Genomic DNA, 23127 nt, shown 5'->3' on the forward strand with positions numbered 1-23127 from the left:
TGATATATCTAAGGCTTTTGATAGGGTATAGCACGATGGTCTTCTAAGGAAAATTAGATCATATGAAATCATTGGGAGAATTCATAATGTAATTAAATCCTTCTTAAGTAATAGAAAAATCAAAGTTGTCCTCGACGGTCGTACATCTAAACAATATGATATAAATGCGGGAGTACCTCAGGGGTCTATCCTTGGACCTCTATTATTCTTGATATTCATAAATGACCTCCCTGATAAAATTGTTTCGGAGATGGGTATATTTACCGATGACACCACTCATATGATATGAGGGGAAAACAAATGAACACATATCCAAGGAAATGGCAGAAACACTAGAGGATGCCCTCCAATCTGTAGTGGAATGGGGGCAAAAATGGTTGGTCACATTCAATGCTGCTAAGACTAAGCTTGTTTCCTTCAATAACTACAAGAAACCTTCTCTACCACCAATAGCAATGGCCAAGAACACATTGCCTGAAAGTACAGCTTTTAAACTCCTCGGCCTAACGTTTACAGGGAATATGAACTGGAATAGATACATTGAGAGCATTGCCAAGGCTGCTGCAAGGAAGGTTGGCTCCCTCTACCGTGCTAGAAAGCTACTTACGCCTGACAGTATCCTATACCTCTATAAGGCCACCATTCGCCCATGTATGGAGTACTGTTGTCACATCTGGGCTGGTGCATCTGCTGCTTGTCTCTCGCTCCTGGACAGGGTTCAAAAGAGAGTCGCCAATCTGATAGGTCCTGAACTGTCATGTAGGCTTCAGCCTCTGTCCCATCGACGAGATGTTGCATCCCTCTGCCTGTTCTACAAATACTTTAATGGTGAATGCTCTGACGAACTGCAAACACTTGTACCTCCCCGACGTAACTACCCCCGACAAACCCGACAAGCTACTAAGTCTCATCCATTTACAGTAGAGATCCCTAGGTGCAAGAAAGCCTTTTACTCCAATAGTTTCTTCCCCAGAACTGCGGGTCTTTGGAACTTCCTTCTGGGATTCTGCTTTCCCAACTGCACTGATATGCAGAAGTTCAAGTGTAATGTTAACAAACATCTTTCTACTCATCCCCCTCCATAATGACCCCGCTAATTAAGTCCCTAATAGTAGCCCCCTGCTTCAAAGTGGCACTGTGCCTTGTTTGGGGTGAAAATTGAATAAAAAAAAATAGTTAACTTAAAATGATCATCCCATAAGATAACCGAAAAAAACTAATAGAGAATTAATTAAAATGAATGTTTAAAAGAATATGCAAATTAGCCAGATCTTTTGCTAGTGAATGCAATTCCACAACCAATATAAAAGAAAATTGTATTTGCTTTTTAAATAAATAGAAAAGAGGGGTTTTTAATATGAATATCAACACACACAAAAGAAACACGAATTTATAGAAGATAGACTATTATTTCACCCGGCGTTGCCCGGGTGTTTGGAGGTGTATGTTGAGCAAAAAATAAAATTAAAAAAAAAAAATAAAAGCGGTCAATTTTTTTAAACTTCGACCTCTATTATGCCCCCTTAACATTTATTGTTTGAGGCTATTATTAAGTTAGATCCATATCCAAGGAACTTATATCTAAAATTTCAATTGTTTATATACAAAATTGGCTGAGGAGTTTGGTATAGTTTTCAAAGGTCAAATTGTTGAACTTTGACCCCTTAACAGCCAAATTTCTAGCCGAAAACAGATCATAAATTTTTTTCCAAATCTCAGTACCCTGTACATCAAATTTCGAGTCTGTAGACTGAAAATTGACAGAGTTATTGGTTAGGGAATGTACACAGACACACAGACAGACACACAGACACGTTCACTTTTATAGATATATAGATAGATAGATAGATAGATTTAAAGCTTCTAACCGGCTTTAACTGCCAGTAGTCGAGAAAGTTATTTGGACGAGAGAACAAGTTGATTTGAATAAAGAGTTCCTGTCGAAATTCTTTAGTTTTTCTCAATTCGACTAAATGATGTCAGAGTTCGATAAGACACACCCGAAAAAAATGTGCGGTGATGGTGGTCAAGTAGTTAATGACATGGACTGACGATCTGGGTATTTTCACTTAGGTTGTTAGCAGCCTTCTTGTGATTCCTCCTATTGTTTTATAGCAGGGGGTTTCATATTGGGGATCATTTATCGAGAGATGACGGGAACATATAACGGGTACATGTAATACAGGATTGGCGATGATGAGAGAAACATTTATAACAAGAGAATGAATGTGCATTACTGTTCTTTTACATCTGATGGAGGGACACATTACTTGGAAGGGGGTTATACAAAGTTCATATTAAGATGATTAACACATTACCTTCAATTGTTGAATGACGACACGAAGACAAACAGTTACAAAAATCGATGATGTTCTTTATTTCATTTGACCGGTCGAAATGATGATGACGTCAGGAATTCAAATTCGTATCTACAGGGTTAACTGTTTTCCCTTCGCTTCTAAAGGGACCCTCTTCTGATCATGCCAACTATTTCCAACTGCCTTTGCTGATTGCTCGAACCTGTCTGCTTGACTGCCTTTCTCTGTCTAATACTAGCTCCTATATTGAGAATTCCCTTTTTGTTATGACGTCACATGTGTGGTTCCAAAACGTGACAAACTCACGTGGCTAAGCATACGTTTGTCCAAAACACACTTTCGACAACAAAGAATTCTCAACTAACCTATTATTTTTAACCTAACCTACTTTCTCATAATATATTTCTTATTTGTATTGTTCATTCCTTTTAGCTGACAGTTTTAATTCAATTTTCATAAAAGAACGAACAATCAAATTTTTTTTTACAATACAAACAATATCTAACTATTTTATATGGAATTTAACGATAGGTAAATTCTAACATTCCAATTCATGAACCTTGCTTACAAGGTTCGAGTCTCGGCTTATCCTAATCTCATTTTCCACTTATCTAATGTTCTTCTTATTTACAGGAAAAAAGGGGACAGCCCTTTTTCCTGTAACACTATAAGTACTTGATTTCTTTCTAGAATGAATTCTGACTAGAAAAATATCGGATAAACCAATGCCAACAATAGAAACTTCAGATCCCTACCATATGATTATGATGACCTGAAACAGATCGGAGGTTACATCGGCCGAAACGCCGTGAGAATAAGACCCAAGATAAATAGTTCAAAAATGTTTCCGTTTTTAATTCTGTATATTCGAAAATTTTCATGCTATTTTGAATTAAATTATTTATATTAATCCCCATTGTTTACTAAAGTAAGTATTTTCATTTATGTTTAACGTGATATCTAAAACAATTGTTATTTAGTACGTCTAGTCTTAGACCTATTAATTTCTTTTTGAGACATGAAAATTTCTGGAAGTTTTCTCTCTTGCCTTTGTTAGAATCCCTAATACAGCTAATCAGTTATCTCTTCATCTCTACATGAAATACATAGATATTCGAATGTTCCAATTAAGTTCACCTAAAATACCGAGTAAGTAAAGAAGCTCAAAAAACAGTTTTCATAAGTTTCCTCGCCTCAATCGACAATTTAAATATAAACATCTTTCTCCTTCTCTCGTTGAGAAGAGGTCGCCTGAGGTGCCCTTGCGGGAGTGCCTACGGGGCTGCTCACGTAATTTTAAGTGTTCCTCCCCAGAAGGTGGGGGGGCGCTGATTTCTCAATCCCTTTTTTCCGATCCCGGTGTCACAGTTCTTGCAATGAGAGAGAACTAAATCCCCATCTTTCTTGTGATCTCTTGACCGTAATGGATTCCAGGACAAGGATTCATCTTGTCTGATGGAATATCAAACTTCATGTTGTTATTTGAGATTAAATCACTTAGAAAAGGTGAACCATTCCTTATAAAAGCCTATGTTGGTAAGCCATACCGAAGAGATCTAATTTGATCCACAAATGCTATAGAGTTTTGAATATTTAGTCATGGTTCACTTGTAAGGCAAAGTTTCTTTATACCAGCTTGCCATGACAGACTCCTGTACAGAAAGATAGTGTCTAATAAGTTTTCAAGTTTTCTCCAGTAGACATTCAAGTTATCTCTATATAAGCTGATATCTGTAATTTCAAATATATACATAAATACATAATTCTACAAGATCTGATGACACTGCAGGATCCAGGCACCCATAAAATAAATTGAGTCTGTCATCTTTTTTTTGAGTTCTGTTTAATTGTTTGGTGCATCGTTATCTGTCCACTTTCCGGGAGAGATCCTATGCTCCATACACTCCATGAGGCTGGTGGCCAGTGGCGGGACAGCATCTAACTTACTGAGTGCTGGCCTGCTTAAGGAGGGCGGTAACTGTCCGATGGGGTTGAATAACCACTGCCACCGTCAAGAATGACCCCTGGGCTTATAACCGATAACTGCCATTTCTCTGATTGTAGTCGAAGTTGTCTCTCCATGGCGCAAACCTGGGCATTGATATAGAGAAGTTGAGTTGCCCAAGCATAAATATCCCTCTCTCTGATCTCATTGGTGTACTCTGGAGGAATAGTGAGGCAAGTACATCTGAGATCAGCTCGACTGCAGTATCTGCGAGAGACAATGGGAAGTACTACACTGACCTGCCTGCGGGGTTACACTCCGAATTTTCTATAGGGATTGTTTCCTCTGGCTTTCGCTGAGCCAACAGCTAACCACAAGGCAGTGATGCTCCTCACATGGTTTAGTTTGATGAAGCAAGGAACTAGGGTATGGTAATGTGGAGTCACATATGAGAGATTAGAAGATGGTTGAGGATCAGTAACACTCATCCCCCCCCGGAGGGTGCAGTAGCCGAGATTCCTCTTCCTATACCCCAATTGGTCATTATTATTAATTAAAACTGATCTACATTTTTTTTTAATAATGTGGGGGTTCTCTTTGGAGATATCAGTAGTAAACTCTTGGTGAAGAGTTCTTTAGATATGTTAGAAATCGTAGGACTCCCCCCCACGTATATAATACCAAAAACTACCTGTCTCAGGATGGGCAAATAAAATTCAAGAACAGAAGAGTTTGTAGCCCTTTTATTTGACCTTACGAAGGTATAATGCAACTAAGCATTAGGTCTAGACTTCTTATTTCAATTTAGATTAAAACAATTTTTGTACTAAAAATGTTTAGAATTTGAGGTTAAGACTTATTAAACAAGATCCTCTGAAGATATTGACGTTCAAAGAATTTTGTTTGATCAATAAATATTTAATTAATAAATATTTAATTAATAAATATTTGATTAATAAATATTTAATTAATAAATATTTTATTAATAAATATTTAATTAATAAATATGGATAAATTTTAATGCAAATCTGAAACATTTCATTTTCAAATGGAGGCATGCTTCCATTACTTTAAAAAATAAAAGATAAATCTGAGGAAAATTTATTAATTGATACATAATAATTATTGTTAAAATTGAAAAAAAAAATCACAGGTATCCAAATTTTTACGAGTTACTCATACTTTTGCATAAAACTAAATATAGCTCACATTACTAATCCTTATTTTTAGCAATATCGTGTTCTAGCATTCATAATGATCGATTAATTAGCTTAGGAGTGAATGATATATATATGTATATATATATATATATATATATATATATATATGGAGAGAGAGAGAGAGGGGGGATAATACAAGAATCTGTTATAAACTGAGGAGAGAGAAAACAAGAAGCCACATATATAATATAGATCTTGTTGCTATTGGGCATCAATCATTCATTTCGTATAAATCAGATGATTATTGTTGGCACTCGTTTCCCTGATATCTTTCTAATTAGAATTGTTTATTTCCTAAGGGGACCGTATGAAGTTTGTCAACATCCGTAAGTGGACGTGTTTTTATGAAATGAATTGGATTCGAATATGGCACACCAACGTTGTCAGTTAATGTTAATCATTTAGCCACTATCAACTTCCTGTTTTTTGTTGTTTTTGATGATGATGATGACGATGATGACGACGATGCTGCTGCTGATGATGATGCTGCTGCTGCTGCTGCTGATGCTGCTGCTGATGATGATGATGGAAAGTAAATGAAAATATGATAAATAGAAAAAGAAGAGAGAAAAACAGAGAAATAGAGAGAGACAGAGAGAGAGAGAGAGAGAGAGAGAAAGAGAGAGAGAAAGAGAAAAGAAAGTTAATAAACTTAGAGGAAGATAGAAAATATACGAACAGTAAGAAGTAAACAAACGTAAAAAATGATAAACGAAAATTGAATGCATTAGTAGTGGTAATAACAGTTCTGGTTGTTGAAGAAGATGAAGAAGAAGAAGAAGTAGTAGCAGTAGTAGAAGAAGAAGACGAAGAAGCAGAAGTAGTAGTAGTAGTAGTAGAAGAAGAAGAAGAAGAAGTAGAAGAAGAAGAAGAAGAAGAAGTAGTAGAAGAAGAAGAAGAAGAAGAAGAAGAAGAAGAAGAAGAAGAAGAAGAAGAAGCAGAAGAAGAATAACCGTAATGGACAATGGTATGAAAAAGAAAACAAGGGAATCAAGACAGGATAAAGAAAAATAGAAAAAAAAAAAAAAAAAAGCATCATGAAATCAAGAAATAAAAAGAAGAAAGCTAGTAACAGAAAAATGGAAAAGCGACGAATTATAAATGGTCTGGCCTGATTGGCGGGAAAACAAAAAGAACCGGAAAGTGTCCATGTTGTAATGGCGGTTCAGGAAGGCAAACATGACAAGCGTTTCTTTCCTCAGAGTTTCACCCCTTTCCTTGTCGTCCCCACAATACTGTCCAATCGCCCGATTCTGACGATGACGTCTTTTGTTAACGCGTTTAAAATTTCATTCCATTTCATCAGTTTGCTTCCTATTTTATTAGCCACCATTTTGAATTATCTTAAATTCTTTCCACTTCGCATTCATTTTCACTCAAATAGTACAGTTATTCCATTTATTTTTCTTTTTTTCGAATCAGAATTACTGTGGAAGTCAGAGACGCCATTTTTAACAGGTCGAGGATTCTCAACAATCGACGGAGGGAGATGACGGTGGCTAAAATGATTAACAACACGGACTTACAACCTGGGTGAACCAAGTTCGAATCAAATTCATTCCACAGAAAAACTTTTCTCTTAAGATGTTGGCAACCTTCACATGGTCACTCCTGCAAGTACTTGATGCTTATCTAGAAAAAAAATCTAACTAAAACACCAATACCAACAGTAAAAACATCTAGTTCATACGAAATGAATGAATGAGTCCGACGTAGGTAAGCCATTATGACTAAAGTAGTGATTTTTCTTCTGTTGATCTGAGGTATGGTTCTGGATAGTCCTAGAAGGTTTATGCTCGCAGGCCTTGACTCACCTCTTTGTTTATTACTAACCGAAATACCGAGAGGCTACCCATCTATTTTTTGCGAGTTTAGAGGGCGTTACTTCTAGCGTGCTGGTCCAGCAAATTTCACTTTCCGACCTTGTGCCACATCTTCCTGTGGTGCAAAGTAAATAATCCGTTATTTTATGCTTGTTCTTTAAATTTTTTGCATTCATTGATAAACGCACATAGTTTTCTTTCTTTCTTTCTTCTTCATTTGTTTCTACTTGTCTTCCTATCTGCCTTTCTTCCGGTCTTTTTTTATTTCTACTTTTCTTCCTTTTCTTTTCTCAATCTTTAGATCCTTCTGTTTCTTTCTTTTTTTGTTTCTTTTTTTTTACATCTTATTTCTGATATTTTCCCCTCTACCTTTCTTGCTCTCTGTACGGGTGCTACCAGATTGGGCTGTCTGAAGATACTTGCTACCTGACCTAAAATACACCAAACATTCATGTTATGATTGTTGTTTTTTTTTTCATTTCTACTTACAAAACTCAATCATGTTTTCCAAAATCTAAAACAAAAACAATTTTACTCTACAAAACAACCAAACCAAACTGAATGCAAAAATATTTGAAAATATAAAAATCTTGAAGCACAAAAACTTTTTCCAAAATTATTGGATTCGACATTAAACAACCCGAAAAAGGTTGATATGCTGTAAAACAACGAAAATAACTAAACTTTCTTTTTTTAATTTGTCCTTTTTATTCTTTCTTTCTTTCATTTTTTTTTTTATTCCTAATTTTCTTTTTTCTTTCTCCCTCTTTCTGTCTGTGTTTCTCTCTTTATTTCTCACTTATTATCTTTTTTCTACTCTTATTACCACTGTCGATCAAAGGAAGTCTGGGCAGCGTTGAGGATATGCGTTGCATGGAGAGAAATGGTATGAGAATGATCCGATGAATGTGCAGTATAAGTCTTTAAAACATACTGAGATCAGAGGAAGATAACATCTGGACAGTAAATGCAGATTTGTGTATAAGAGGAAACTTCGATGGTTTGGTCACATTGAAAGAATGGATGAAAGTTTTTGGGTTAATAGATATAGCAGAGTTGTGGTAGTAGGGCCATCGTAGGAAATTATGGGACAAAGTGATACGGATTGAATTGAGAGAAAAAGAGTCCAATAAAGACCTGACCAGAGAAAGGTTAGTTTAGAAGTCAATTTTTAAAAACCGCCCAACGTACTCGTATTCCAGCATGTAAAACGGACGTGAAAGTGAAGATGATGATGATGTTGATGATGATGACGATGACGACGATGATGATGACAACGATGATGACGATGATGATTATGATGATGACGATGATGATGACGATGATGACGATGACGATGATGATGATGACAATGAGGATGATGATGACGATGACGATGTTGATGATGATGATGATGATGGTGATGATGATGACGACGACGACGATGATGATGATGACGACGACGATGACGACGACGATGACGACGATGATGATGATGCTGATGATGATGATTTTGCTTTCTGTCTTTCATATTTTCTTTATTTTTTACTTTGTTTCTTTTTATCTATCTTTCCTCCTTGCTTTATTTTTCTTTGACACTCTTTATTCCCTCTTTCTTTCTTTCTTTCTTTCTTTCTTTCTATATATCTTTTTGTCATTTTCTTTTACTTTTATTTGTCAGCTTCTCTGTCTTTTTTTACTTTCTTTCTTTCGTTTTCTTTTATCGTTCGACTTATTTATCTTTTTCTTTTTTCTACTTCCATTATCTTTCCTGCTTGTCTTCCTTTATACCTCTCTTTCTTTTTCTATTCACTTTGTTTTGTTTTCTTTATTTCTATTCGCCTCCTATTTTTATTTATTGATTTCATTTTATATATGGATTCTTTCCTTCTTTCTTTCATTCTTTCTTTTTTTCTTTTTGTTTGACTTTCTTTCTTTCTTCCTCCATTTTACTTATTTTCTCTACGTCTTTCTTTTCACAAAGTTCATAAAGTTCATTCCCATCTGTATTTTTATCCTGTTACTTGTATCAATTTTATTCTTGAAAACAAAAACAAGATCGAATATTAATTTAAGAAATTGATCTACATTTAAAAGCTAAAAATTAATTATTACATAAATTTATCGATTATGAGTAAAATATATATTTTTAATGGAAATCGCCCCAGACAAGGTATGAAGCCATTTGATGTAAGGAACTAAAAATAGCACATGATAAGTGTTATATGAATAGATTTCAATATTGAAAATAGCAATTCTCCATCCTTTTTTTCAGAAATATCCCTCATGAAAAATTAGGACTCAGTATTAGGCTGAGAAAAAAAGAATTAAAAAAAAAAATTGATTTCAAATGATGTCTTTTCAAATAAGTTTTCGTCAACATAATTTTATATATAATTTTAAAAAGCGTATTTCGCTGATCGTTTAAATTACAATCGTTTTAAAACAAGTTTGTCTTCTTTTCAGAATGTTGAATACAAGATGGAATAAAAGCAAATTCGCACAATTTTCTTATTTCAATTCAAGCTAGGCCGAAAAACTTCTGAAACAGCCTGCGATATCAACAGAGCGTTTGACCCAGGAACCAATAGTGGTTTAAGAAATTTCGTGGCGGTGACGAGAGTCTTGAAGATGATGAGAGTAGTGGTCGACCATTAAATGTTAACAACGACTAAGTAAGAGCCTTAGTCGAAGCCAATCCACACACAACTGCTCGAAAACTTGCTTCTGAATTAGACGCAACATATACGACGATTTCCAACCAATTGAGAGAGATTAGAAAGACAAAAACTTGGTTCACAAATTGAACGATAATCAAAAGAAACGCTGTTATGAAGTGTCATCTTCGTTTCTCGACTGGGTTGTGACTTGTGGTGAAAAGTGGGTTCTTTACAACATTCAGCTCAGTAGTTAGACGACACTCAGCTCAGTAGTTAGACGCCAACGAAACTCCACGACATTTCCCGAAGCCAGATTTACACCAAAAGAAGGTCATGCTGACTGTTTGGTTATCTGCGATCGATCTCATCCATTACAGTTTTCTCAAACTATTACGCCAGATAAGTATTGTCAACAAATGGATGAAATGCATCAGAAAGTTCGCCAACAACACCCAGCATTAGTCAACGAAAAAGCCTAATTGTCCTCCACGACAATGCCTGACCGCACGTTGCTAAACTGATCCTGTAGAAGTTGAACGTATTGGGCTACAAAAATTTGCCTCATCCGCCATACCCTCCAGACCTTTCAGCTACCGACTACCACGTTTTCAAGCATCTCGACAACTTTCTGTGTGAGAAATGCTTAAAAAACCTAAGTGATATCAAAAACACCTTCAGCGATGTCATTATCACCAGAACGCAAGATTTTTACGTTACTGGCATAAGTACACTTGTTTTGCACTGGAAAAAGTGTGTTGAATCTGATGGTACTTATTTCGATTAATAAATTTTTGTTTGATCCGAGATATATTCATTTGAATATAAAAGTTAAAACCCGCCCGAACTTTCTTGCTAACTTGAAAACAAAACATAAGAGTTACGAAACTAAGGTCCATTTTACGGTCTCCTCTAGGCATGGTCCCAAATAGTAACACCTTAAGTCCAAGTGGCAAAATGCCTTGTTTATGGCGAATAAGATTTTTTAAAAAAGTATTATACGGATAGAAAACAACAAATCTTTCCTCTTTGTATAAAACATCGCTTAAGAATGTAAGGGCTAAAAAACAATATAAAGGAAGCGAGAGTTTTGAGTCTGTCGAAAGTAAATAATATTCATTTTCTACCCTCTTCTATTTGTTGTACTATTGTATTATGTATCAATGCCCAGTTTAGGGAAGTAGTCTAATGCTGTCATGAGATTATCCTCCCTAGCATTATCTCCTCCTTGTTATATACCAAGTATACGGATAATGCGAACCTGGCCCATACAACTTGAAGGTGTCAAGTTAGTGCGTGAGGTGTCGAAAGATTAAGACTGAAAGGTGATGAGGTGATTCGTTGACTTCGGTTGACGAACCTGTTGCACCTGCATACTAGCAGGGGTCACGAGGCAGATCAGTGCTTGTAGAGTGGAAGTTGTGTTGACAGGATTTGCCACCCAACATCGCACCTCAATATACAAGGAAGAGACACACGTGAGAGTAGTCAGTCAGAACAGGAGATTTACGTAGATTTTGGATGAGTCTGTTTCAGGAGTCAGCCTGTTTCTGCTTCCGAGAAGATGGAAGATTTATCGTGGGAGCAACGAGATGGGGGTGGATGACAATTAAACCGATAGCAAAATTCCCACTCTCTTTCTGAAGATGACGCAGAGAAACAGAGACGCGATTTCGACCGTGACAACTGAATAAAGATACAATTGTCCAGATAAATGAGACTTGCGTCTGTTGCTATGCACGAGAGAACTTTTGTTTCAGGTGCATTGAACGTCGGGAAACAAACCACTCGAGGACGCGGCTAAGAGATACGAAAGAGGATATAAAAGGTACGTTTCTGCTTCGTTTTTATAATCCCCCAAAAGGGCTGATGTGCAGTAAAAGTGAATATTGACACGTAATATAAATAGAGCTCCCTTCTCACATGAAACATTACTTCCTCCTCTAGTGTATCTGTTGTCATGATACCATTGTTCGTAAGATTATTGGTATCATTCTCTCTAACATTAACCCCCCTTTTTTTAGTAGTAGTGTAATATAGTCACAATACTATTCTCTTATTCTAGCAAAAATGTGTATATATTTGCTAGTATAATACATGAATGTGATATTTTAGCATTTGTTTCTATCGCTAATTTAATTAACGATAGAAACAAATGCTAAAATATCAGAGAAAATAAAATTCTTCCTTGGAGGTAAAATATTTCTCATGCCAGTTTTCTTCTTTCTTTCTTTTCGACATTCCGTGTTACTCCAGTAAATAATCCATTACGCCTTAACGCAGTATGTATGCTCAACCCGCCTTTTTCAAATGAACTCCTTCGTTTTTCAAACGGCTTGCTTTAATGCAGCTCAAGATCGCCTAATTTGCATACGAACGACGAGAATTCACGTTACTTTCGCGTGACCGTTTAGCATAAAATCAGCTGCGTGCCATTATTAAGATTTTTCTAGCGTAAAGTAACTTGATCCTACAAAACGCGCAGACACGTGAGCGTTTCTGGCGCAAGTCATTTTCGCACTCGCTACAATTTTCTCTCATAAACATTTCTTCGCGACCGCTTTTCATTAGCCGCAAAAAATAAATGTACTTTTATTATTTAGTTACTTATCATGAATAAGAATTTTGCTTAAACAACAGGCGAACATGTCCCATCGTGGAAGCCCTTATCTTTTAATGCTCACACCTTGTCACAAGGTAATCCGTTTATAGTTAATACTGGACCGAGAAACATTTTTGCAATGAGGTGATTAGCTGTGTAAGCTGAAAAGTAATTGTTTTTCATTAAATTCTTTTATAAAAATATTATTGCACTAAATTCAAAGTAATGCATCTATACTAGTACAAGAGACACGTGTCTGTCTGACTATCTGTCCGCGTCTACCAATTTTATGGTCTCGGACATGATATTTGGTAGAAAGAACAAATTATAGAGAGTAGAAAAGTGGACTTAAGTTCGCTTTTGACAGCCTCATAAAACTGGCTTCCGTTACTCTTTCTATTAATCCTCACAAACCATTGGCAATGTTTCTGACAAAGGATGCATAATTACTGTTTTCTAGGTCGAAATCTCTCCATATAACACTTATCGTTAGATTTTGACCTTGAAGTGGTATTTTTTAAGGCTTCATTTCTTGTCTTGAGCTATTTCTATATAAAACAACTAGCTATACAAGTTTTTACTAGTCTTTACTAATGGTGATTATGTATTTTCTACCTGAAGTCAAAACTATGCTATAACTTTTGTTTATATACTATTTTACTATCTTTTTTTATCGCCAATACAGTTTACTGTACATTTTCAGAGTAATATACTAACTTTCAGTGCTCAGTTCAGAGCAGGGTTAGTGAGACAATATATGTGACCCGTGGAGAGTTACTTAGTTCAGGAAACCAGCTTCCCATATATTAGACATGATCAAACGATAAAAACAATAGACACATGGAAACATCAACAGGTCGATATGGCGTCAATTATAACTGTCTGGCATGAGTTTTCTTTGCGTCTACGGGCAGCGTTTCCATCGTCGGGAAAGGTGCTATAGCCGCACTGAGTTGTGATACAATAAAACACTACTATATATATATATATATATATATATATATACACTTGTGCCCGATATTATTCATACCCCCCCCCCTTGAAAATTGAGTTTATTAGATGTAACTTTGTAAGAATTTATTGTTTACGTCCATATTGATACATATTCTTTATAAACCTCTTCTGATCATTTTCGTCATTTTAAAATCTCGGGATACTTGTAATAAAAGAAATATACAGCTATTTATAAAATCTGCAAAGTTCAAAAATAATCATACCCTCTTATTTTTTCAGTATTAATCGAGTTTCTGACTGTCTGTTTCCTGTTTGATTCTTATTTTGAATGCTTTTATACAACCTTTGATTAATTTCATTTCGTTTTTTTGCATTTTTCAGAAATTAAAATGATATCAACTGAAAACCAATAAAAGAATAAAAATTATTAGAATTGGGAAGAAAAAAGAGCTTAGTAATGATCTTAGGACTAAAATTGTGAATTCACATAAGGATGGTTTAGGTTACAAGTCAATTTCCAAGAAATTTGAGGTCCCTACAGCAACAGTACAGAGCATCATCAAAAAATTCCAGAGCCACCCCACAACAAACAACTAGATTGGTAGAGGAAGGAAAAGGAAACTGTCTGCTAGAGCCACCAGGAATATTGTAAGAAGTGTTAATGCAAATCCAACCACCACTACTAAGGACATTTTAGAAAATCTAGAGTCTTCTGGCATAAAAATATCAAGGCAAACATTGCAAAGGACTCTGCATGAAAATGGTCTGAAAGGAAGAAGACCAAGAAGGACTCCATTGCACACCGGAAAACACCTTGCAGCACGTCTAAAGTTTGCTAGGACCCATGTGAATTCTCCAGAGTCCGTTTTCCCAAGTATTTTGTGGACTGACGAAACAAAAATTGAATTGTTTGGCCATATGGATGCTTCTTACGTTTGGAGGAAGAAAGGAGAAGCTTGCAACCCAAAGAACACCATACCCACGGTGAAACATGGTGGTGGTAGCCTAATGTTTTGGGGCTCCTTTTCGGCTAGTGGTCAAGGTAGTTTGGTCAAGATAGTTGGAACCATGAAGAAGGAGCAATATTTGGAGATACTCCAAAAAAACATTAGACAGGATGCGGAGAAGCTCCATTTAGGACGAAACTGGGTCCTTCAACAGGATAATGATCCAAAACATACTGCCAAAATAGTCAAGAAATGGTTTGAGGATAATCAAATTAATGTTTTGGAATGGCCTAGCCAGAGTCCCAACCTGAACCCTATCGAAAACCTCTGGCACATAATAAAAACTGAGGTTAAAAAGCGGAAACCTAGAAATTTGAGGGAGTTGGAGAACTACTGCATTGAAGAATGGTCAAAAATCATTGTTGATGCTTGTAAAAACCTTGTTGATAAATATCCAAAACGGTTACATGCAGTTATTAAGAATAAAGGGCATGTTATTGACTATTAGTAAGAGAGGTATGAATAATTTTGAACTAGTGCCATTATTGTTTTTCTTTGTATAATGTTTCAAACTTACATAATTTATTTATTTGTTGAGTTTAAATTAAATGTTTATGCTTGATTTATTGTTTGAAATCCCTTTAATGTTGTCTACCTTCTGGTTTGAGCAATATTCTTATAGAAATCTCAAAGATCCGAGGGGTATGAATAATATCGGGCACAAGTGTATATATATATATATATATATATATATATATATATATATATATATATATATATATATATATAGTAATCGACATATAGTCCTGTTTTGTTGTATCACAACTCATCAGTGCCACTAGACTACCACTTGATCAAAGCTAATGATTGAACATAGGACCGTCGTGTTGACAATCGGCAGCTCGACCACAGAAGTGATGCACGCAAATAACCTCACTGAATGTCTATTTTAAACAAACATCCGTGCACCACTTTTTATAGTGCTAAAACCAACTGTTTATAAACAAACAAACAAACAAGCAGCGAGCTTCGCATTTTTCAGCCAATTAAGTAGCGGGTGAGATTATTTACGACAGTGCTCTACCCAAAAAGGGGGGGCTTAATATATATATATATATATATATATATATATATATATATATATATATATATACTAGCAGAAGTATTATATGTGAGGGACTGAGTGTAAAGAATTAACTCCAAATTTTAGGGTATCGAAACCTTTACTATTTTAAAAAGGTTGGATCAGTTTGTATATCAGGTATAATGGAATCAATTTGATTGTAGTTGATTTTCCTGGTAATCCATAATAATATATGCATGAAGCAAGCCTCTTTTAGCCACTCAATTGTGTACATGTAGCATCGTTTTGGGCCAGTGATTTCTGATTAGCTTATCAGATTCATCACTTTGATTATTTTCAGGCGAAACACTGTGGATAATAGATCTTGTTGATTGATGTATGTTTGTCCAGGGAGAAGTTCATCTTGAATTTCTTTCTACTTTGGATTTGAAGTGAATGTGATAAAAAGGTCTGGTTTTCCATAATTTCTGACATAATTCATTGCATCTTGGTTCATTTCATGCATATATCGTAAACTACCTGTGAAGCTAGAAGGAAACATGCATATCTGACCTATATAGTTATTTATATGATCTTTTAGATGAATGTAGGAATCCAGTCTTAGCTTGTTTTAATGAGTTTTGATATATAAACGTTTTTCTGCTTCAACTTTTGCAACCCTATTAACTGCAAACTGATGGAAGAGATATTGAAGAACTTATCTCTGATCATGAAATAGTACGCATAAAAATCCATGCATGAAATACGTTTCGTTGTATTTCCAAACTGATTTTAGGTCAAGTGAGATGTGATGAAAGGACCATAACCAAAAATCTTTTGTCTCTTTTTAAATTTTTTTAGTTATAAAATAAATTTTAAGCCGATCAATCAAACTAGAGAAATATCTTCGAAAAATAAAGAAATTCCTTAAAAAATATTTGTAAATAAAATGCGTTTTATTTGTGAATAAAACATTCCAAGTGTAGTATCTATCATGGAAATTTTTAAAGGATTTTATTTTCGAATGAATAATTAAAAATTCAGTATCTGCAGGAGGAGAACAAATCCTTTTCGACTGACAATCTCCATTTATACTTCATAAAATCGACTCTGTGTTTTACTTTGGCATACTCTGTCTACCTCATTATTTATTTATTTTTTTTACAAGGAGGTCACCACTTATCAAGGCCCGGAAGCCACTCAGGGATAAGGGTTATGCGTGTACAGTAATCAATGGGATAGTATCGTAATAATCATTAATATTGGAGATTTGATAGAGTGTCTTACTTAAGGGGGCGGTTTGTCAGGAATTTGTTTATGTTTGACTTGAAGACATCCAAGTTGTAGTCACGTGGGAAGCAGGCAAACGGAAGAAAGTTCCACAGTCTTGCAATTCTAAGAAAGAAGCTCTGCTCATGGAATCTACGTTTGGATTTAGGCACAGATAAAGAGTGGGGAAAATTAGTGACACTAGTTTCAACTAGACGGGTGTTTTTCGTTAAAGATTTGGCGAGGGGGGACCAGACGAGCACTTGCCATGGAAATAACGATAAAACAAGGCTAGGCTCGCAACGTCTCTTCTGTGGGAGAGAGGCTGCAGGGAAGAGAAAAGAACATCCCCCACTAAGCCACGAAGTCTATTTTGTACTCTGTCAAGGCAGGATATGCTGTTTTTAGCAGCTCCTGCCAAAATGTGGCAGCAGTACTCCATCCTTGGACGTACTTGGCTTTTATATAGATAGAGAATTGCATCAGTAATGAGATATTTTCTAGGGCGGTAGAAGGACCCCACCATTTTCTCAGCTTCCTTGGCAACAGACCTGATGTAGGTGTTTCATTTCAGATCAGGAGTAAAGGTCAAACCCAGAAGCTTGTCAAAACATGGACCCTCCCTAAGACGAGAGCCATCCATTTCAATTGTTGCCAAATGAGGATCAGAGCGTTGATGATGTAAAGATACAAGCTTGATTTTCGATGCATTAAAAGTAACCAGCCACCTCTTCCCCCACTGTACCATGTGCTCAAGAATAGAGGAGAGAATCAGAGAGAACTTTGCCGTTTATGGCCTGTGACGTGTTGCCATAGATGGTCGTATCATCTGCATAGATGTCAACGAATGATTAAAGTATGTGTTTTGGGAGATCATTGATGTAGATCAGGAAGAGAGTTGAGCCCAGGATGGGCCCATGAGGGACTCCAGCATTAATACTGTGGGCCTCTGATTTCTGCGCATCAACCACTACTCTTATGAACCTATCGGAGAGAAATGTTTTAAAAATTGAGAAAACATTTCGAGTTATACCGTAGCTGGAAATCTTGTGAAGTAGGTCCTTAAGCCATACCTTATCGAAGGCTTTCGATATGTCAAGAGCAATCGCCCTGGAAAGGAAGCCTTTGTCAAGAGATTCACTAATCCTATGAGATATAGCTGTTAGCACGTTTGCTGTAGATCTTGTGGCGCGGAAACCATATTGCATGTCACTAAGAAGGTTATTTCTGCTGAGGTGGTTGACTACTTCTTTATTTAGTATGAATTCCAACAACTTACTCATGACACACAGGAGACTTATTGGTCTATACTGAGAGGGAGATGACTTCTCGCCTGAATTCTTAAATACAAGGCATACTGATGAGGTTTTCCAGAGTGTTGGAAAGCACTTCTCCTTAAGGCAACGCTTAAACAGTTTTGTAAGTATGGGGGCAAGTTCTGGTTGGAGCTTTTTCAGCACTATAACTGGAATGCCGTCAGGGCCAGTAGCTTTACTGGAATCAAGGTCCTTGATTAGCTTGGCGACCACACGCACAGATATTTGTATGTTGCATAGCGTGTTGTCTGTTAGAGGATGAAATACGGGGAGTTGATGGCCTTCGTCGCATAGGGTAGAATTAGCTGCAAAGTTCTTGGCAAATAGTTTGGCCTTGTCTGATGCTGACGAGATGACCACAGGTCCATTGATGATAGTTGGGATAGAACGCATGCTTCTGTTCAGGGTCCTGTTTGCTATTTGCCAAAACTGGTGGGAACCAACATGCTGCTCAGCTACTTTGGATTTGACGGACTGAGCATATAGCTCTCTTGCATTTTTTTATTACTCTTTTACAGTGGTTGCTGGCAGTCCTAAAAGCAGCGTTAGTCTCAGTACATCTATTACGTTGGTAGCTATTGAAAAAGTGATTTCTTAACTGATACAACGGAGCGGTCGGAGGATCCCAGAGGAGATAGAACGGAATATGAACATGTCCCAGGGGAAGTTGTGAGAAAAAGGTCTAGGAGGCTTGCATATTGACCGGGTGTATCGGGCACACAGGTGGGTTCGTGAACAATCTGAGTGAGGTCATAAGCAATGGCAAAATCATGACAGAATCTCCCCTCATCATTTATCTTATTTGAGTTTGTCAGCCATTCCACATTATAGACATTGAAGTCACCGCAAATGTGAATGTTAGCCGAAGGATGAGCAGACAGGATCTGGTCAATTTTCTCAGATATTAACCTTTATATTTAAAGATATTAACCCCACTGTTGTGGGGGCGATAGAGGGTAAATATAAATGCAGTGGTGTAAGCTAGTGGAACCCGGAAGCACATATGAGGTAAATTATGGTTTTCTCTGGAGATATCCCTACCACATGGAAAGCTATCTTTAATATAAGCACATACTCCATGCCCATGGCGGTCTTTGGGATCAGATTTAGATGTTAATTATGAACTCATCTAGGGAAGTGGTCGGCCCTATGCCAGTTTCACCTATGTCCGGTTTCGTCTCCTGTAATTGTGTTTCAACCTCTGAACGTAGACCCTTGATGTTGGAGAAGGAGACATGGTAGTAGGGGTATACGTTGTATGATGGGGTTCTAGGCTTATTCGTGTTTTTTTCTGGAGATTTGTCATGTTGAGGTTTTAGGATTTGTGGAACAGGTCGATAGAGTTGGTTGGAGCAGGAGGGAAAGTAAAAGAAAAAAGACAGGATTTTTTTTGTAGCACAGTAAAGCCGTAACAATTACCCACTAGTATGCTATCGAGAGGACCTACCAAAAACTACTGCATGGTCCAGAATCCATTCACCAAATGGCAGTACAGCAGCCCCGGTACTTTGCACCTGCTGATAGGACAGCCTCCTTAGTGATTAATCCAAGCTTCGGGTCCCTGACTATCAGGCGAATAACGTCAGCCGAGATGAAACGTTTACCTCCAGCACCCTTACTAGTGACATGACCATAAGGATAGACATAGAAACAGAAAATTTCCGACATCTCTGGCTACTGTTCACGAAATACTACCGACCTGGAAAGCAGCCTTTTCTTCATCCTTTGTCAGAAAAATCACTCATTGGAAATGAGGACTGAATGACAAAAAACGAGACTTACTGGAGCTGCCAATAACATATCCACATGCATTATCTACTCTCCATTAAAAAAAGGTGAGAAACACTTATTAATATCTACTTAATATAAGTCATTTGCCCCATTCCCAGCTTAGGATAGTACTTGAAGATAGTCTCCCTTCCCATGTTAATGCATGGATACTTTTTACCTTTATCTACCTCGAGCTAGAATGTTTGAGCATTCCAGCCCCATAATAAATATGCTACAATGGAACTTTTATCAAATTGGAAAGTCTGGATTATTTTGTATTAATTTACATTTGGAGAACTCGTTTAAAAAACTAGTTAAGAGTAATACCTTTAGGGTTACGTATTAAGTTTAGACTAGCTAAAAGTAATGCATACTGTAGAGAGAGAGAGAGAGAGAGAGAGAGAGAGAGAGAGAGAGAGAGAGAGAGAGACGCGTATTTCTGAGTTCAGGTAATAGTGCATGTATAATTTGGGAAATGTTCATTTTCATCGGAGACATTTTTTTTTCGTTTTAAATATAAGAAAAAGTATTGGTTAATAATAGTATATTTGACAAAAAAGATGTAGGAAAAAATAAATAAATAAAAAGTAAACAAGACAAGTACAGTTAAAATGTTTAATTCTTTTATTTATTTAATAATATTAAAGAATCGCCATCTAAAATATAAATAGATTTTAGTTTTTGTTCCTAAAATGTAGTTTAAGTAAAATAATTTGTTTGGGAGTATTGTCGAAACCAATTTAGGTGATTGAAATAGGATTTAGCCAGTACTTTAATAATTTATGATAAAAAAAAATAAATAAAAAAAGTAACTTTGATATTAAAACAAATCAGTTACTTGAAGAGGACGAGACCACACAGAAAGAAAATAATATCAAATTGTTTAACCCTTCCATTTTTATCATAAATTATTTAAGTATTGGTTTAATCTGATTTCACCTAAACTGATTTCGACATTACTCACAAACAATTTATTTTTCTTGAACTATATTTTAGTTAAACAAAAAACAACAACAACAACAACAACAACAACAAATTATAACAATTCTACGAAAGCCAGATAGACTCCATAATTTTATTATACCACACCTGTTCAAACTGAAACACGCTTATTACAATATTCTTATGTGAATCTATATTAAAAAAACTTGTTAAACTGTAACATATTTCCATTCTACGGAGATGAAATGCGAACGCAGACCCCATAATTTTATTCTACCATATTTCTTCAGACGGAAACATAATTATCAAAGTATTAGGCGAATAAATATCAAAAGTCTTTGATAAAGTGTGTGTCATATTTCCATTCTATGGAGGCCAGGCGCGAACGCAGACCCCACAATTTTATTATATCATCCTTGTTCAAACTGAAACATACTTATCAAGTATTGTTATGCGCATGTATATTAAAAACCATTGTAAACGTTTTTATTTTTTTATTTTCATACTTTGGGGGCCGGGTGTGTACGAAGACCCCACAATTTTAATAAATCACCGCTGTTCAAAATGTAACATACTCACTTTTGATCCTGGCTACATCTTCTATCATTGTATGTGGTCAGTTTTGTATAATAGTCAACCATATAGGAGCCTATTCGTGTACAGACATACTCACAGACGGTCAGCTTTATATATATATCTGTGAGTGTGTCTGTACAGCCCTTTAAGAAATTCGTTTCTTATCGTTGAGCACTTTTAGTTGAATTAAAGTTGGTCAATTTAGCTCTTATGCATAGACCACCGTATAACGATTAGATCACTCTCTAACTGACGTAAATGAACATTTAAAATTAATATGTTTAAATTCAACGTTATTTCACGCGGTTAATGGTAGCCGAATGGATTAGGTCTTCGCAAAGCGAGCCAGAGATGTCTCGTGTTGCGGGGGTTCAAATCGTTCGACCGTTACTAATCGGTACACCTTGCACTGAAAATTCCCGAAAGGACGAAACACTAGTGTCTGTAGGTATTTAATTATTATAGTAAAAAAAGAAAAATAATAATTATATATATATTCTTAAAGTTTGTTATTGAAATATGGTTACTTTCAATGCATACCGTTTTCGTTTAAGGGGTCTAGATTGTTATTTTAAAACCAGTCCTTGTTAATTTTGACAGATATCGTAAGCACCTAGCATCGTTTAAACATGAAACTGAGAAAGATAATAACACCACAAATAACAAAAGCAACAATGTGAATAAAAATGAAAACGACGGTAGAAAGGATCACAACAATAGTGACAACCACAACTACTATAACGAAAATACAAACAGAACCGATAGAAATAACGAAAACAACCGAAAAAAAAACAAAGAAAACTCAACCACTTTAGCAGTATGGATTAAGGAATTAAAGAAAAATAAAACTGTATATAACTTAAGATGGTCAATAATTTATAAAGGGGAAAAATATAAACCTAGCAAACCGAAAAGATACAACCTATGCATATTAGAATCATACCATATACTAATATCAAAAGAAAATTATTAAACAAATAACTAGATGTAATCGACGGTTGTTTGCACAGAAACAGATATTTAATTTCACGCACTAGAGCAGATTAGGAGAAAAAAAAAATGAAACGTATAATATAAGGAAAGATAAAAGATGCAAGGGAGGTAATCCTAGATATAAAAATGATTCCACGAGAGTGACCCCCTTTAAACAGAAGGATCGAATAATAATACGAATTCAAATACCAAGCAAAACAGGAACATTAAAATAAACACGCATAAATGTAGAAATAAAATTATATAAAATGATATGATAATTGAAAAAAAAACAAATAGAAAAAAGGGGAAATTAAAACAAAAATAAATAATTAATGAATAAAAAATAAATAAAAAGTAAAAATACGAAACTACGGGTTAAAACGGAAAACTATCTTCACATAACACCAAAAGATGGAGGAAGTGAGGAGGCATGGCTTTGGAAATCTTTTTACCCGAATACGATGTTTAGCATGTTAAAAATATACCTTTTGTTGTAAAAATCTAATGGATAAACATCTGAAAAGTTGGTGGGGACAGGATAATTTTATGGACACATAAATCGTAAAATTGCCTACCCATTAATAGAAACAGCCGTAATGGAAAAAATCCAGGAAATAAGCGGAGGTTATGAAAAAGAAAACGCGAGTCTTTTAATTTTCAACAAAATTTTACACTATATATATATATATATATATATATATATATATATATATATATATATATATATATATGATTACTTCATTTAGTCACATAAAGTATAAATTCATGCGT

Source organism: Euprymna scolopes, chromosome 5 (genome assembly GCF_053919585.1).
Source record: "Euprymna scolopes isolate OS-2025 chromosome 5, ASM5391958v1, whole genome shotgun sequence".
NCBI classification, from domain to species: Eukaryota; Metazoa; Mollusca; class Cephalopoda; order Sepiida; family Sepiolidae; genus Euprymna; species Euprymna scolopes.